At 33.0% G+C, this 16112-nt stretch overlaps 1 protein-coding gene across 1 annotated transcript in view; it reads left to right on the forward strand.

The window, feature by feature from the left end:
- Positions 1–16112, forward strand: part of plppr1 (phospholipid phosphatase related 1) — a 72758-nt gene that overhangs the window by 18289 nt on the left and 38357 nt on the right. The window lies entirely within an intron of this gene.

The raw sequence follows: 16112 nt of genomic DNA on the forward strand, positions 1-16112 counted from the left end.
ATAATTGAAAAACTAAATGGTGAGGAACCATGGGAGATTTATGTAAAGGAATCATGTAATGTTTACTAAACTGTTTGCAAATCACCCGTGTTAAAATCTTGTAATTTTTTTTTTTTTTTACTAAATCATGTAGAACAAATCCCTTTACTGACTAATGCACATTTTTTTTTTTTAATCTGTGATGTAACTTTAATATACACCAAAAATGTAAACATGAATGCCATTATATCATGACTGCAAAACACAAGGTTGGCGGTATAGGGAGGATTATCTGGGTTATGTTTTTCTGATTTGTAATCTGTTAGGAAGTTGTTGTTTTTTCCAGCATGAATATCATTAGGAAAATACAATTGAATCAATACTGATTTTTTGTCATCATTACATGTATTGAATGATAATGCAGTTAAAATTATATTTCTAGTGAAAAGGCTTATGTTTTATTTATAAATAATTTGCTGCATTGAACTTACATTTTTTTGGCATCGCTGATTTCTACGGTTCTCAGACATGTAAAATGGGATTTGCTTAATTTTTGTATGTGATGCCAAGGTTTTGGAAAGCCTGTAAGTGACCCCTTGTGAAATCCTGAATTTTTATTTTATCTATTGGCACTAAGCCTCCAACTAACTAATCAGGTGGAGGGTTATAACAGCTTAAATCCTCTGGTTTGTTGGAATCAGTATCGAAAAAAAATAAAAAAAATGCTGGTCTGCTCACCAGTCCGAGACACAGAAATGTGGTTTCAAAATCATGAATTGCCATAGTCAAGAGCCATTCTAAATCCTTGCTCAGTGTGCTGGTTTACTCCAGAGAGTGGACACTATAAAACTTAAACAAAAACTAAAAACATGATCAAATACTTTTCTCTTAAAATTCAGCATTTAATGGCCATAAAAAATGTTTTATTTTCTTCTTCACATCATGATGTAAAATCCTGCACTGTTCAATTTGATGTTGGATAAAACAGAAATGGTCTGCATGATGCTTTTTTATTTTTAAATGATCTAAGACTTTTAGTTTTAAGTTTCACAAAGGATTGAAGTAGAAGTATAAATAAGAATCTAAAAATGTATTTTCCTTAAACCTTTCATAGTGTATTTGCCGGAAATGTAAAAATGGAAGTGTTGGCGTTAGTGTTCAGTTAATGGAGGGTTGTATTAAAAAATATATAGGCCTATTTCACAGTCAAGTGTACTATGCTTTACCACTCATTAAGGTCAAGATTTTTGATGTATGTATGTTTGTATATATATTTAGGCCTATGCATTTATGTATTTATTTATGTATTAGATAACCCAGACAAAAATATAAAATTGGTTAAAACAGTCAAATATTGTGTACAAAAATGTTATAAGCATTAATCATCAAACACCTGCATTTAATTTTGTATGATATGCATTTTATGCTGGTATGGCCATGTTTGTTTCCTCTTCAGCTTATGTGGGATGCGCTGATTTTGTTCTGAAAACCTCAATTAATTAACTAAACTTTGGATTCTCTTTTCTTTCCCAGTAGTGAAATATATGCCTACGTAACATTGGGAATATAATATAATAAAAGAAAAAGCAGCTTCAATTATTCATGTGTGCAGAACATTTTTTGTAATAGTTCAAATATTATTTGAGAAGAACATACAGTGCTGGATGATTTAAAACTAATCACATTGCCTAAAAAAGAATTGCATTACATTCCAGCTGTGGATTATTATGCTTTTATAATAATGTATAGATGTACCAAATGAATTTGTGGATACAAGTGATTCATTCTTTTATTTTAAATGTTCAATTCAAATTTAATTAATTTGGCAACAGCTCAATAAATAAAGTTATATAATTAAGTGCAGGTTGATATCTTAGTAGACATTAATTGGGATTTTCTTGTGAGGTTCTGTTTTCTGAAAGTTAAATGTGCAAGTAAAAATGTAACTCCCTAGGTATTGTTTCTTCCAAAGAAGACACTTTGAAACTTTGATCCACCAAGACAAGGTCAAAATCCATGGTGGTAGTATGCAATTATAAGTAATGCACAATATATCATGTATTTTCTATATAGCATCTTTCTATTCCTCCAAGTTGCATGATCTTTGTCTTATAAGAGATTTATTCATTATTAATTGAACTCATTAATTGGCCAGATGAAGCAGTTGGGTGAGATAGTGGAATGTTAATGTTAAGATGTGTCAGTCATGTTTTGCTGTCTGTGTTTTAAGAATAATTCCATTCCAAATAAGACTCTATTACTGATTAATGTATGCATCGCCCATCTTTACAGTTTTCAAATGTATTTGCTTATCCTTTGACATATGAGAAGAGGCCAATTGGAGATTGAGTTTTCAACAAGCTCAAGTTCAAAGTTCCAAATGCAAATGCAAATTTGAAGTCGTCTGCTTTTCCCAATGTGTTTTAATTAATGACTGGCTATTTTAAATAGAGTTAACACATAGTAGTGCATTTCTACATTGCATCTAAATAAATAAAAAATATATATTATATATTTAATACTCAAATTACAATTTGACATTATCATGTTTGTATTTAGGTATCTTACTGAAAAAAAAAACTATGAAATATTCTTCTTCTCTTGTTTGATGATCATAAGGGTGAATATTTGAAGGAGTCAAATATCTTAGTGCCAATTGTGTCACTTATGCTTTGAATATTACTGCAATGTAGAAATTATTTCCGATTTGTTTTCCAATTTATTGCCTGCTGGTCATGTTTAAAATATAATTTAAAATGGCAAAAGTGACCCAAATGTAATATTTTTCCTTAAATTGAAGAACCATCTGTAAAAGTAAAAGGTAGAGTTTGCAATCTCCATGTTTTGATGAAACGATCAAATTGGGGGGGAGGGTATTCAAATGTGCATTATGTAGAGCAAAGAGTGAAGCAGTAGACTGTTCTCTATACTTATTTGTATATCATTTATATATGTGTTAACCTGTCAGTGCTGATTTGAAATACACTGTAAACTTGCAAACGTTACAATAACAATAATGTAGGTCATATTGAAACCCTGCAGCTTTCTGTTTAATAGTGCCAGCAAATCAACACAGTACATTAAAACGTGTATACATTTTTGACAGGAGAATTGCAATAATATTTGGATATTATACAATATACTTACTGTTTGTTTTGGCTATGTAGTTAGGTGTAATGTTTTACATTTGTCTATGCTACAAAGGAGTGTGTCTGGTTTGTAAGACTATGAATTATATACTGACTGAAATAATGAACATACTTGGAGAGTGTAAAGAGGAGAAAAATATACATCACTGAGTCTTAATTCCCCATGAGATCTAGTCTCACACAGTCACAGTGACAGCTGACAGACTTATTGACTGTGAATTACTCATTTTAAAATACTAAACAAACTGTTTACACTTCACAATTTTGCAGAGACGTGATAGTCTAGAATATAAATTATAAATACTACATGCATAATAATGGGGAGTACATATCTCTCATTTAAACAATTAACAATTCAATTCTGCAGCTGTATACAACATGAGTGAATGTAGTACTGTAATTGTTTTACATCTGATATGAAAGAAAGACACAAGTAATCTTTTGTCACTAGACTGGGGTAACCTTTTAAATAAATAAAATCTGCTATGCCCCTCCTAAAAAATAAACAAACAACTAACATCTTTATTTTCAAATTCATTGTATCTGCCTGTAACAGTATTTTTCTTTCGAAGGTAGTTTTAACTATTTGACAATTGATATCACTTATGTGCTTTTTGTGTTTTATGTGAAATCACATTGGTAGCTTATAAAAAAATCACTGCTTCCTCCAGCAGTGCACATATAAATAATACAGGTACTAACAATACTGTTTATCTCACTATCAGGTACTGAGATCCTTCAATACATATTTAATTGTTAATTGATGTTTTTTAATTGTATGCTCTTCAACCAAAAACATTTATTCCCCTGAACATTTGGATGCTAATCCCATTATTGTTTCTTTCCAACTTTGTCCTTGTAAAAAATGAAAAAGAGAGGAATACTGCATTTGCATTAAATGATGGTGATTATCATAAAACACAAACGGAACTTCAAATGAGATGGCATAATCTGCTTGGAGGCTGTGGAGGCTGGGAAGCAGCAAAAAGGCAGCGATTGGACTGTAGTAATGAGCATGATTTGAAAAGGCTGCTGATTTTTTATGGAGATCTAGAGGTTATCTTCCAAAGCAATTATTGATTCTCAACTGACAATTAACGTATTATCTACCTCATTAATGGCAAGGCCATGTTTAATTGCCAGGTATTAGTGAAATGTGTGACTTTGAATGTTGTTTTCAGAAAAGCAGTCTGGCTGAAGGCCCAGTTGTGCTCAGATCTGCCTGTTATAATTCACAATTTATTTATTAATATTTTTTTAAATTGTAATTTTGTTGTACGTCAAAAGGAGTACTTAACCACATTGGTTATTTATGCACAGAGAAGGGTACAGTTCTTGCAGCTTAAATAGATGATTGTGGACAGAAAAGTTGTCGCTTAGCTTTTGAGTTTCTCAACTGAATACAGAGCTCTGCCATGCTAAAATTAGAACATTTAAAACACAGCATTTTATTGAGATGTGTATGTATGATTACGATTATTACAGAATAACAGAAAACATACAGATTTAATTTAGAAGCTTTGGCAGTACGTGTGCCTAATAGTCTAGGACTTGGCTTATCAGCCTTACTTCTGGAATACCCTTAATTTCAGGTGAGGTCTCCATTACTTAACTGAACACTTAAGTCATATTTATTTAATTGTTTTTGAGGTCTTTTGAAGGGTTGCTAATTTCAACATGTGAAATGTTTTAATGCACTTGAAATGCCAGACTTTTAAGGAGCAGGGAATGACAGAAAATGTCTAATTAAGCTAGGTATTAAATTCAATTATGGTTTCAGTTATGTAACCGAGAGTTGAGCTGAAATGAAAGTGAGCAGAGTTGAATACCCCTGGGCTAGAGCAGGCTGTCATGTGAATGCAAAGAGATGTTGTATGATAACATGGGACAGATTTTACCTAAGTATGGTTTCTGGTGATCAAGGTTCACTCAAACATTGTCAATCAGATTCAGGTTAAGGATGCTAACCTCCCCAAGGAAGAGCCTGCAGCTCCTTTTGTCTTTTCTAAGAGGTGGTGGTGACTCTGAAGAATGAATATTATCCAGAAAAAGATGTTGCTCATTAACACTGAGTCAATCTTTCAAGTATCCCACAAAACAGCCCACACCAATACACTGAAATTTCTGTGTTGAATTGTGGGTAGCAAGAAGGCCTCTAGAACAGCTGGACCCACTGTGGCCCATTTTATGCAAGTCATAGTCATGGGTTTGAGGTGACATTGATTTGTCAAGGTTACATGATTATTTTGACTGCAGTATGATTGTTCTATGTCCTGATTGTATTTAAATACTGATATACAAGTGACAACAGTAAGGAATATCTGCCTCACTTTTAGCCAGGTTCAGCAGGTTCAAAGAATAGACTTCATGTTACACCACTTCATCAGAATCTGTTTGAAAAAAAAAAAAGGTACACAGGACACTCACGTGCTCCGGCAACAGCGACATAATTGCAATGCAATATACTTCTTACAAGCATTACAGCATGCATTATGCACACATTGACCTTGTGTTCTTGCTGACTGCGTTGTTGTTAATCCCTGGACCAGTTCTGTTGCTAGTTACCATGAAAGTCTTGCAGAAAGTACAGGTGACCTTCAGGACCTGCTTGATCACAGCATGCTTTAACCTGCTTTAACCCATCCTAAAAACACTACAAAGATGCACAATAGAGCAGGATTATATTAAAGCTTCTGTTTTAGAGCATTAAAAGGTATTAAAGGTATGATTACACATACACATTATTTTTACACAGCTGTCAACATATCTTCAATAATTAACAGGCTCTGACTTATGCCACCTCCTATTTGTAGCCTAAACTCACTGCCTTGCTAAAATAAAAGGTTGGTATAGTATTTTAATAGATGGTAATCTTATTCTGGAAGTTTAGAATATTTAATTCCTTATCATATGAAGCAAGTTAAAGTCTAACTGTATTGAGATAGGATGATGGTGCATATCACCAGCAGGTCAGCACTTATTACTGATAGGAGAGAGTTCCTATAATTCAGGAAAAAATAAAAAAAACACTAGGAAGGATTCATAGACATTCTATACCGTACAATGTAATACGGCTCTAGATTCATATATATTACTATAACTGCATTACAGTGCTCCTAAATTGGTTGAAAGCAACTTAATCCACTCAACTTCAACTCAACATTCTTTGATAAATTAATATTTATTTTAATTATTGCTTCACTTAGTGAAAATGAATGGAAATGGCTTTCTATTAGGTAATAAATTAAAGCTATGAAAGCTTTATTTGTTGGTACAGTAAATCCCCTGACTAATCCAGCATTAGAATATTTCAATTCATATACTAATATATATATATACACTGAAGAAGTCTTCATTGATGTTTTTGAGGAACCTAATACAATAGACTGCCTAGACAAAACAGCTAAAGCATTCTCTCTCTATATATTTTTTCATTTTGCCAAACAAGGTATGGTTTAGTCAATTCAACCGTTTTTGTGCTGCTGCAGAGGACAATCAGCAATAGTTAATCACATGTGAAATGTAGCTCAAAACTGTGGTTAATAGAATAAGAAATAGTGAAAGTTTAACATGTGCAATAAGAATAACTATGCATTCCCAGACACCTTATTGTCAGATGAAACAGCATGGAGGCAGTCCCAGCTGTTTTGTGAGGCTCATTACCCTCCCACTGGCTAGGGGCAAAATTATTCTGTTGAAAGACGCTGTTATTGTTTAAATGTGGATGTGATTTCCCAGGTGTAAAAGAATTTACAATATGAACTATTTATGACATTCCTTCGAAGTCTGTTTTGCACACTGTGGTAACAATTCAAAAATAAATTACTTCATAAATACATAAATACATACATATATAAATGAATGAATGAATGAATGAATGAATATAAATGTATGTTAATGTAAATACGTGTCAGAATCACACAAAGAAGACATTAGCAAAGACATTTGATGTTTTTCATTATGCACTCACTGTTGAGATGTGAGTAATACTGTCAGCATAGTTTCATGCATGACTTGATATTCATGCCCATACCTCAGAAAATGTCATGAGTAACAAAAGCACTTAGATATAAAGTTAGTCCTATAGTCAGTGTAACACACACTTTAAAAATGCAGAATTCTGTCAGGAAAGGAACATTACAAATGCCTTGCAGATCATATATACTGTACATGTCTGATTTACATTCAAAAATAAACTCATGCTTATTGGGAACCATAAATGTTTAAACTTAACTTATTTGTCTATTTCTTTATTTTTGACTTCTCATCCTGTAGCAATATGGAAGCATATATCAATGTTGATGTTTTCCAGGGTAGATTTTATGTATGTTTTGTCATCATTCCATAAATACTTTTCTTTGGAACCTACTGGAAGTGCTCCTTGCCTGAGACGGGCCTCCTCAGATCTGAGTGGCAGTACCCATTGGGACCCCCTAAACAAATGAAAGCCTCAACAGACACATGAAGCTTATTAGCCCTATTAGCATAAAAGTGAATGTGTAACCAGTAGGACCCTAGCAGGTGGCCAGAAATGCCTGCAGCATGTATATTGTTGGTGAAAAGATGGAGTTTGTCTCCAAGCACCGAAAGCGTTCACTCACTATGATTGATAGGGAGTAATACCCTAATGGCAAGAACAATATGCCTTGTTCTTAATTGAAACACAGCGACCTTAGAGAATTAGCAAAATGTGAATAAGATACAATTTATGTGATGCTCTTGTCACATGTAGTGTCAGTTTGCTTGTAGCATGTTACATATAGTAAATGTCATCACAAGATAGAGCATACTGTTTGCAATAAAATAATATTATCATGGTTAATAAGGTTTCCCACAAATACAATATGACTAGTGATTTTGGACTGTGGTAAATCCAGATTTAATAAGCAAAAATACATTTTGTGAAATTGTACTTGGATGACTTCAAGGCTGACTCCTGGCGCTGTACAAGTAATTTGAAAAGGAAGCACTACAGTTTGTTCTCCATATCTCCTAGGCCCACCTAACTGTCCATTTTATACAACAATTAAAAAAAAATAATAATAATTAATTACTGCACAAAATGTCTGAAATTACTGTTTTGAAATTGAACTGAATTGAAAGGTGGCTACTCTGAACACAAAAATCATTGATTTATATATATATATATATATATATATATAAAATTAAACTACCATCATCTAATTACTGTTTACAAAAATGGGAAGGACAAAACATGCTTTTATTTATGTATGTATGTATGTATGTATGTATGTATGTATGTATGTATGTATGTATGTATTTAGGGAACAAGGGTATAATTGAGTGCATTGAAGAACAAGTTTAAATTATTTAATTGTATATTTTTATTTTAGCACTAATACATTGGGCATGTATAGTTTTAAACAGTGATTGGAAACGTGATAATCCAATTTTTGTGACTTTAGATCTGCACAGTCCTCTACCAGCATGCCTACAGTGGGAAGCAGCTTTGGTCACTGTGCTAAGGTGAAACAGCACTGATTTTGCAAAGGTGGCTTGTAGCAGCACTATTGCATTAAATCAGTAACATCTACCTATCTACCTTTGCAACTGGGACAAGGTCGGGGGTGATGGTAGAGTCAGTGTTTGAATTGGTCATTTTTTTGTCCTATGTGGTCTATTAATGCTTGTAATACAGCTTATAAAAGTAAAATAGGACACAACCATTCGAGGTTTCAACTTTAAAACAGCCATTTATGAAACAACTAAGAAGCTAATGACAGAATACATCTAAATCACTATATAATAGACATTTTAATTATTACTCTGAATTATTCTTCTCCTTGCTTACTCCAGCTGTGTCCTGGAGATAGTCTAGGAGGGTATGAAATCCTATACCAGAGATTCTGTTCAAAGAGATATCATGTCAGGTATAGATAAGGACAATATATGGTTAGAATTTTAATAAAACTGTCAGTGTTATTCCTAAGCAGTTCTTCACAGTTACAAATCTGTTATAAAAGTACAAATGTTTATATAAATTAGGGAACTTGTTCTCATTACAATGCATTTTTGTCATGTGCTCTTGTGTATTATTGGATTTGCTGATTATAGAATTAGAAAATTTGTATATGCCTCAAAGACATTAATCAGATGATCATATGGCTGGTATGGTTGCAGGGCCCTGCAGCGTAGGCCCTCTAAACTCAGCCCGGGTCCACAATTCCAACTGTGTCATATTGAACTAAGGTTTTAGACATCAAAGAAAATTTGAAGTAGAAGCAATTACATTTTGTCGGTGTGCCAAATTTGACAACTGTCAAGTAGCTGGGCAAGCGCAAGTGATATAAGGTTTTAATGGCTTGGGAAACTGGAACAGAATCAGAAATCCAAAATTGTTTGGTCATATACTAATTTCTTATTAAAATGTACTACGTTGTTGAATTAACAGGAAAATGTAATGCTTTCGTAATTACATTAAATTGTACTTCATAGACTAAAATATATTTTATAAAAGGAGAAAACTGAACATGAACAACGAGCAGGTAAATAGGAGATTATTAAAAAATCTAGACTACCAAATACTTTCAGTTTTCCAAAAGGTTAAAACCAACACCTATTGAGGCCCTGTGCTTTGGGCAGTGTTTACACAGACTAAATTTCTCTCCTCTTACTGTAACCAAGGAAACATCTCTACTAATTCCACTGAGGAAAGTGTCCTATTGGAAACCTATTCAGTCCATTGCACTATAGAGTACCACTTTGTAAGACTTCAAGAGAAGGTCTTTGCTGGGCTGTTGACCATACACTTTCACATACTGTAAACTCTGTGATTTAGCAACATTATAACCATGACATTGTAAACCTTTATAAATGGTGTGTTTGTTCTGAACCATTTGTAACAATGCACCAGTAGTATGAAAGGAAGATGGTGTTTGAAGAAGGTCTATGATGTCATCAGATATTTGCAGCAAGATAGCCAGTGAGAAAGTATTGTAAACACTCTTTTTACAATGTTTATACAACTAAGGAAGTGATACTTTGTGCTGTCTTATGCCAGCTTGAAATGCATTTGTTGAGGCAGAATCATTTGCATATTTATGAAGTAGTCTCCTCTCAGAAATGTGCAGTCACCTCTAGTGGTACTTTTTGGTACCTCCTGAAGACACAGCAGCCTGGACATACGTGGGCTTGACTTCTGTATGATGAAAGGTCATAGTTTCTCAATGGCCTAGAGTCATTAATATTTCAACGCTTCAGACAAGTGTCAAGCTGTTTAATAGGTTGGGGCTCATTGCAAAATATCAAGCCAAGATTAGATTTAATAAACAAAGTACAGGGGATAAGGTTATGCATGAAAAAGTCACCTAAGAGTCTCATAAGATAAGTGCTATCTGTGTGGTTTGTAAACTTTATGTTCTGGAACATAGGATACATAACACATAATGATGCATATAACACAAGATACAAAATCTCATAGTACTGTATATTAGAGTAGCTGGTCTTTAATAGGGAACCCTAACTCAAACAACTAAGAATACAAGAATTCAAACCTCTGAGATACACATTTGTGAATTATTATATATTTTCTACAATTTTATATCTTTCCACTTTTCCTATCCTTAATTACAATCCACAAAGCCAGAACTTAAACATTTTTACTAATTAAAAATAAGCTGTTTTGTAGAATAAGGAATGAGTTAGAACAAAGGGCACCAGATTCCGAGAATACTGACTGCACCAGCAAAGACACTTTGAAGCTTAATAAGTCAGTAAGATTATAGTTTCTGAAGCGTGCAGTACTTACAAATCATAAAATAATTTGAAGAAATTTTCTAATTTTTACCATATATATTTTACTTATATGGTATTGATTAAGTTTAATTATTGTGTTTGATTATGGCTCCATTTATAACTAAATAATGGAAGAATCAGAATGCAAAATTTCATCTGGTTGGAAAATAGACCAATTTCTTAGTAGTCAAAGCTGCACATATTGCACATTTTGTAACACACAATTAGAAGTTTATCACAGTCTGTTGATAATTCAGTATTAAATATTTACCAGATTTACCAGTATTATTCTCTGCTCATCCATCTATGCAGGCTCATTCCACAACATTTGAGAGGGTTTAAGGTCAGACAACGGGCAAACCAGTAAATCACATTCACAACCAGCTTTTATGATTCAAGTCTGGCAGTGTTTTTATTTTATTATATATATATATATATATATATATATATATATATATATATATATATATATATATATATATATAGATAGACAGATAGATACAGCTCTGGAAAAAATTAAGAGAGATGGATTAACATGGACTTCTGAACTTGGAGTGGTCTCTTAATTTTTTCCAGAGCTGTATATATATATATTATTTAAAAGGATGCCACTTATGATTTACACCAAAATTGCTTCTTCGGATTGTTTCCAGCAGACGAAAAACAAAATGATTTTAGATGTATTCAGTCAGGGGGTTGGAGGTTACAGAGAGCTCAAAATGTGTTAGATGGGCATCCCACCTTATTGTTTATCTGGCTGTTAATGAAAAATAAATGTGCTGCCGACATCTTAGTTCTATTCTATGAGTTCATTCTAGTGGAAATCATATAGCAAATAAAAAATGTTATTAGAACACATTTGGACAAATGGGAAATATTCCATAACATTGGAGTACCTTTCACCTTGAGCTGAATCCACAAAAATACAAATCTTTATAAATATGATGGTAAGTTCAAAGTTTTATGCACATCATTTTAGGAGGTGGAATCACATGGTTAGCTAATATATGCCATTCTCAATTTCAAGGTAAGGATTACAATAATTTTGTTTGAGCAAACCATTTTATTTAAATCTGATGACAAGCCCAAAGGAATTCACAGTAATAATGTAGTATACCTGAAACATATGTAATAGTATTTTGAAATACTATCAAACAATTAATATATATTTTACTTGTATGTGGATCATAGTTTAACTGAGTTCATTTTTGTGAAATCACCAAGCCCCCTACTCCCACAGCTTATTTTATGAAATCCAATTGTTGTACAGGCCATTACTCTATCTAATTCCCATTTAAGCATGTATGAAACATAGATTAGCATTGACATCATCCAGCCAGTTGGTTATTTTTTTGTGCAGCGATCTCGAGTGGAATCATGTATTTTTTGGATGAAAGGCAGCGTTTGCATTTCTGCTGCCCACTCTTGCAGATCCAGACGGCCACAATAGTTGTTCATACATAGTTGTTCTTAATATTTTTATGAATTCTCTGAAATATTCCAGATTTCAAGCCTCTATTAAAAAAATTGTATGCATGCTGTGGTGCATGAATTGCTGTCTGAAAGTGTAACATGACTTCAAACAGTCTCAGCAAACATTGGTAGGCATGTTCATTTTTGCAGCTGAAATTATGCTTTTGTCACGGGCATCTGTGTAGCACATTCAGCACCTGTTTTACCATCAAGGTGTGGCTGTTCAACTGCAGTGTAATGTACGCGGCCACAGAAGTACTGCTTTGAAAAGGTTAGGTTGTGCAGAAAGGTTTATCAAGAAATATGTTTTTGTATGTTTTTCAGACTTGTTTCTAGTTCAAGCTAGTTCAGTTTCAAAGTGAATGTTGACTATGGCCTCAATAATTACATTTCTGCAGACTGGCCCTAATAATTGTTACAGATGGCAGGATTAGTTCGAGATTAAGGAGACTTGTGAAATGCAGTTAATGTCAACACATTCCAGAGAGCAAGGCTGATTTGCAGAGAAAAATAAAACACATGTTTGAAGGGCCCGAGAGTGACCATATGTTCATATTTTCACTTATATCATATTCATTTTAAGGTTAATTATTCTGTAAATTTGTATTTAGTCGTTTTAAGATGTATTACATGATGTTGATGAATACTTGAAATGTAAAATCATGTGCCGCCAATTACACTACACATATTCAGATGCTTCACCATACTCTCACTTCCAAATTTAAGATTGTCCTTTATTTTATCAGCTATGTTTTTACCATATTAAAAGGTGCCTACTATAAAGAGAAAGTTAGTGTTAACTTTCTTGAAAGTGTCTGCATTATATACGTGCAGCACATCATTTTGTGGAGTTCTGAGGCAGCAAAGGGAGTCCCTGTTGTGGTGATTCAGTTTCTGAACTTGTCTTAGGTATCAAAGTGAAAGCTAATGAGGGTACCTACTGCTTCATTAAAAGCTTGCCTGATGTTAGCAAACAGTGAGATTGTGTGTGTGTGTGTGTGTGTGTGTGTGTGTGAGGGAGGGAGGGAGGGTAATGGAGTTGATAATGAACACAGTGAAACTTATGTACAATGGGGGCAATACCAGATTTACCACATAAGTAAAATATAAAGTGAGTAATATACCTTTAAGTCAAAACCAGATACTATTTGCAGTTACATTACTAATTATTGTATGTTGTCACTTGTGGCACTTGTTTTCCTGTAGAACTGTATTGATGAGCCTGTAAGCTTCAGCTGGTATTGGTAAAACTCCAATCTGTTTCATTGGGTCCTTGACTCATTTCACTTCAAGTTAAGTTTTCTCACATAATCTGGATTTCAAGTAGCAGTAGAGTTTTCCAAAGCTCAAGGTTTAAATAATAATAATCATAATCATCATCATCATCTTCCTTGTTATTATCATTTATTTGTGGTATTCGGGTAGTATTAATTTATCTTGTCTAATTCATTAATCAGCATGAGTTATTCTGGAAAAAGGAAAATTCTTCCAAGAGGTTTGCCTTATCATTATTGTAATATGCCCTTTAATCAAAAAAGCAATATCAAGAACGGGAAAGATTTTCTGAATTGTGGGACATATTTTATTAAAAGCGATTACTGCAAATATGTAAAAGAATGATTAACATCTTTTAGTGCTGAGATCTTAGATCTAAAGCTGCAAATACAAATTACTGAACACTAATTTACTTCAAATTCAAACCATCACAATTTATAGCTTAATTTTTAATGGCAGATTTGAGTCTATCCACAGATGACATGTTGTTATACCTCTTAAGAGCGCTATTTATGCCCACACAGTAGGAGTTTCAATTCCCACCTGTGGAATTAACAGAATTTTACATGTTAATGGGGAATCCAATGGTGTGCTCCAATTTGCATTTTGACTACTTTTATGTAGTTCATACTGTACTGTATGTGGAATGAAGAGCCCGTTAAGGGAAAGCATACAAACTCAGATTAATTTTAAAGTGAATCAAATGTGCATTTATTGAAAAACAAGAAACACTAATGATTACCAATAGCAATAAGGGAAAGACTGACTTCAAAACTTTGAACATCACACTTACTTGTTTTAGCTAGTTCACCAAATCAATTTCTGTAATGGTGCTTCAAGTATGTGGTCTCTGCCACATGTTAAAAAAAAAATAACACCTTAATTAAGATTTCCTGCATCACATATGTACACTTTTTTGTATTTCCATGTTCTTTAAAAGTTTTTTTCTTAGCAGCCTCACAGTTGACAGATATGTCCTTGTGTATTTCTCGTCAACAGCTTGAACAAAATGACTACCCTGATGTTGATCAATTACCTGCAACAAAGCAGGAAAAGCAAAGAACCCTACAGGTCTCCACTTCAGATTGCCCAGATTAAATGATGCTTCCTTTGAGGTTACTTTCTTTGCCTCCTGTGGTTTAAACAGTTCTGTATCTGTCTGCAAGAACCTTGGCTAATTCTGAATAATTAAACTTTCAAAATAATCTTTAGTGATGTACATTATTCACTGACTTCTGAAGATCTATGTACTCAAGATTTTAAGTCTTAGATCTGAGATCTACGACTTCGTTAAGCAAGCAATCTGAAAAATCAATACCAGTACTGAAAATCTCAAACTTTACTGCATCTATATAAATGGATTTAGGTTAATCCCATTTGATTTGATATGCCGTTGATTTTAAACTGATGGTTCTATAGTGTGATCTTCCTATTTGTATACTGCTATTAGTTTATTGACTTTCAGCTTTTTTTTTATTTTAGTCACTATTCCTTTGTTGTTGTGTTTTTCAACATTAAGCAGATTAACTATTTTTGACATTTAAATTAAATACTAAATTAACCTTCATGAAATTACAATCCGCATTGTGGAAATGTAACACAAAATAGGGAGAGAACTTAAGACAAGGAGACTGAGGACAAATGGACATTAGAGAGCGAATGGTTACTATTCACAGATGCATTACTCATGGCAAAGAGTACATTCATTCCAAAAGTGAACATGTCAAAGTCAAGGAAACAGTGGCTTTAACAACTTACTACATCGCTGTAAGAAAAAACACCAAGAAAAAGAAAACAATCTGCAGGGCAAGGAACCATATCCAAAAGGAACAAAAACAATACCAAGAGATTTTTTAGAGATAGATACAAAAGTATATTCAATTGAGGCAAAGATTAATAGACATTTGTTTAAAATATTGTATAATATAATTGTCTTATGCAAAAGTCAAAAACAGATGATTTTCCACTATTTGATTTGCAGTATATTTCTTTCCTTTATTATATTGCGCTGTTTCTTTGTTCTTTAATGCTTATATGTAATATTATACATGCAGAAATTGGTTTGTTTGTTTCTGCTTATAGGAAACCAGTTACAGGTTGATGATGATGATGAAGATGAGGATGATTATTATTCATTTAGCAGAATCTTTGTGAAATTATGTATTGTTATTGTGAGAAGAGTGGGCAAATAATAGGGTTAGTGTATTGTTTTAAAACCATTATAAAAAATATATATAACATAACACTTAACTGTTTTCCAAAGGAGATAAGGATGTGCCTCTCATATACAACTGAAACTATTTGTTTAATATTTTATGGAATATAAATTTAGCCATGAGACTTGCAATAAATATTAAACGTTTACGACATTATATTTTGAAATATAATCATTTGCTAGAATGGTACCAATCTGTCTGGAATGGTGTTTGATTGTTTCCCTTTGTATTTCCATAATAATGTCATGTCACAGAGTTTCAATAC

Source organism: Amia ocellicauda, chromosome 8, assembly GCF_036373705.1.
Source record: "Amia ocellicauda isolate fAmiCal2 chromosome 8, fAmiCal2.hap1, whole genome shotgun sequence".
NCBI lineage: Eukaryota > Metazoa > Chordata > Actinopteri > Amiiformes > Amiidae > Amia > Amia ocellicauda.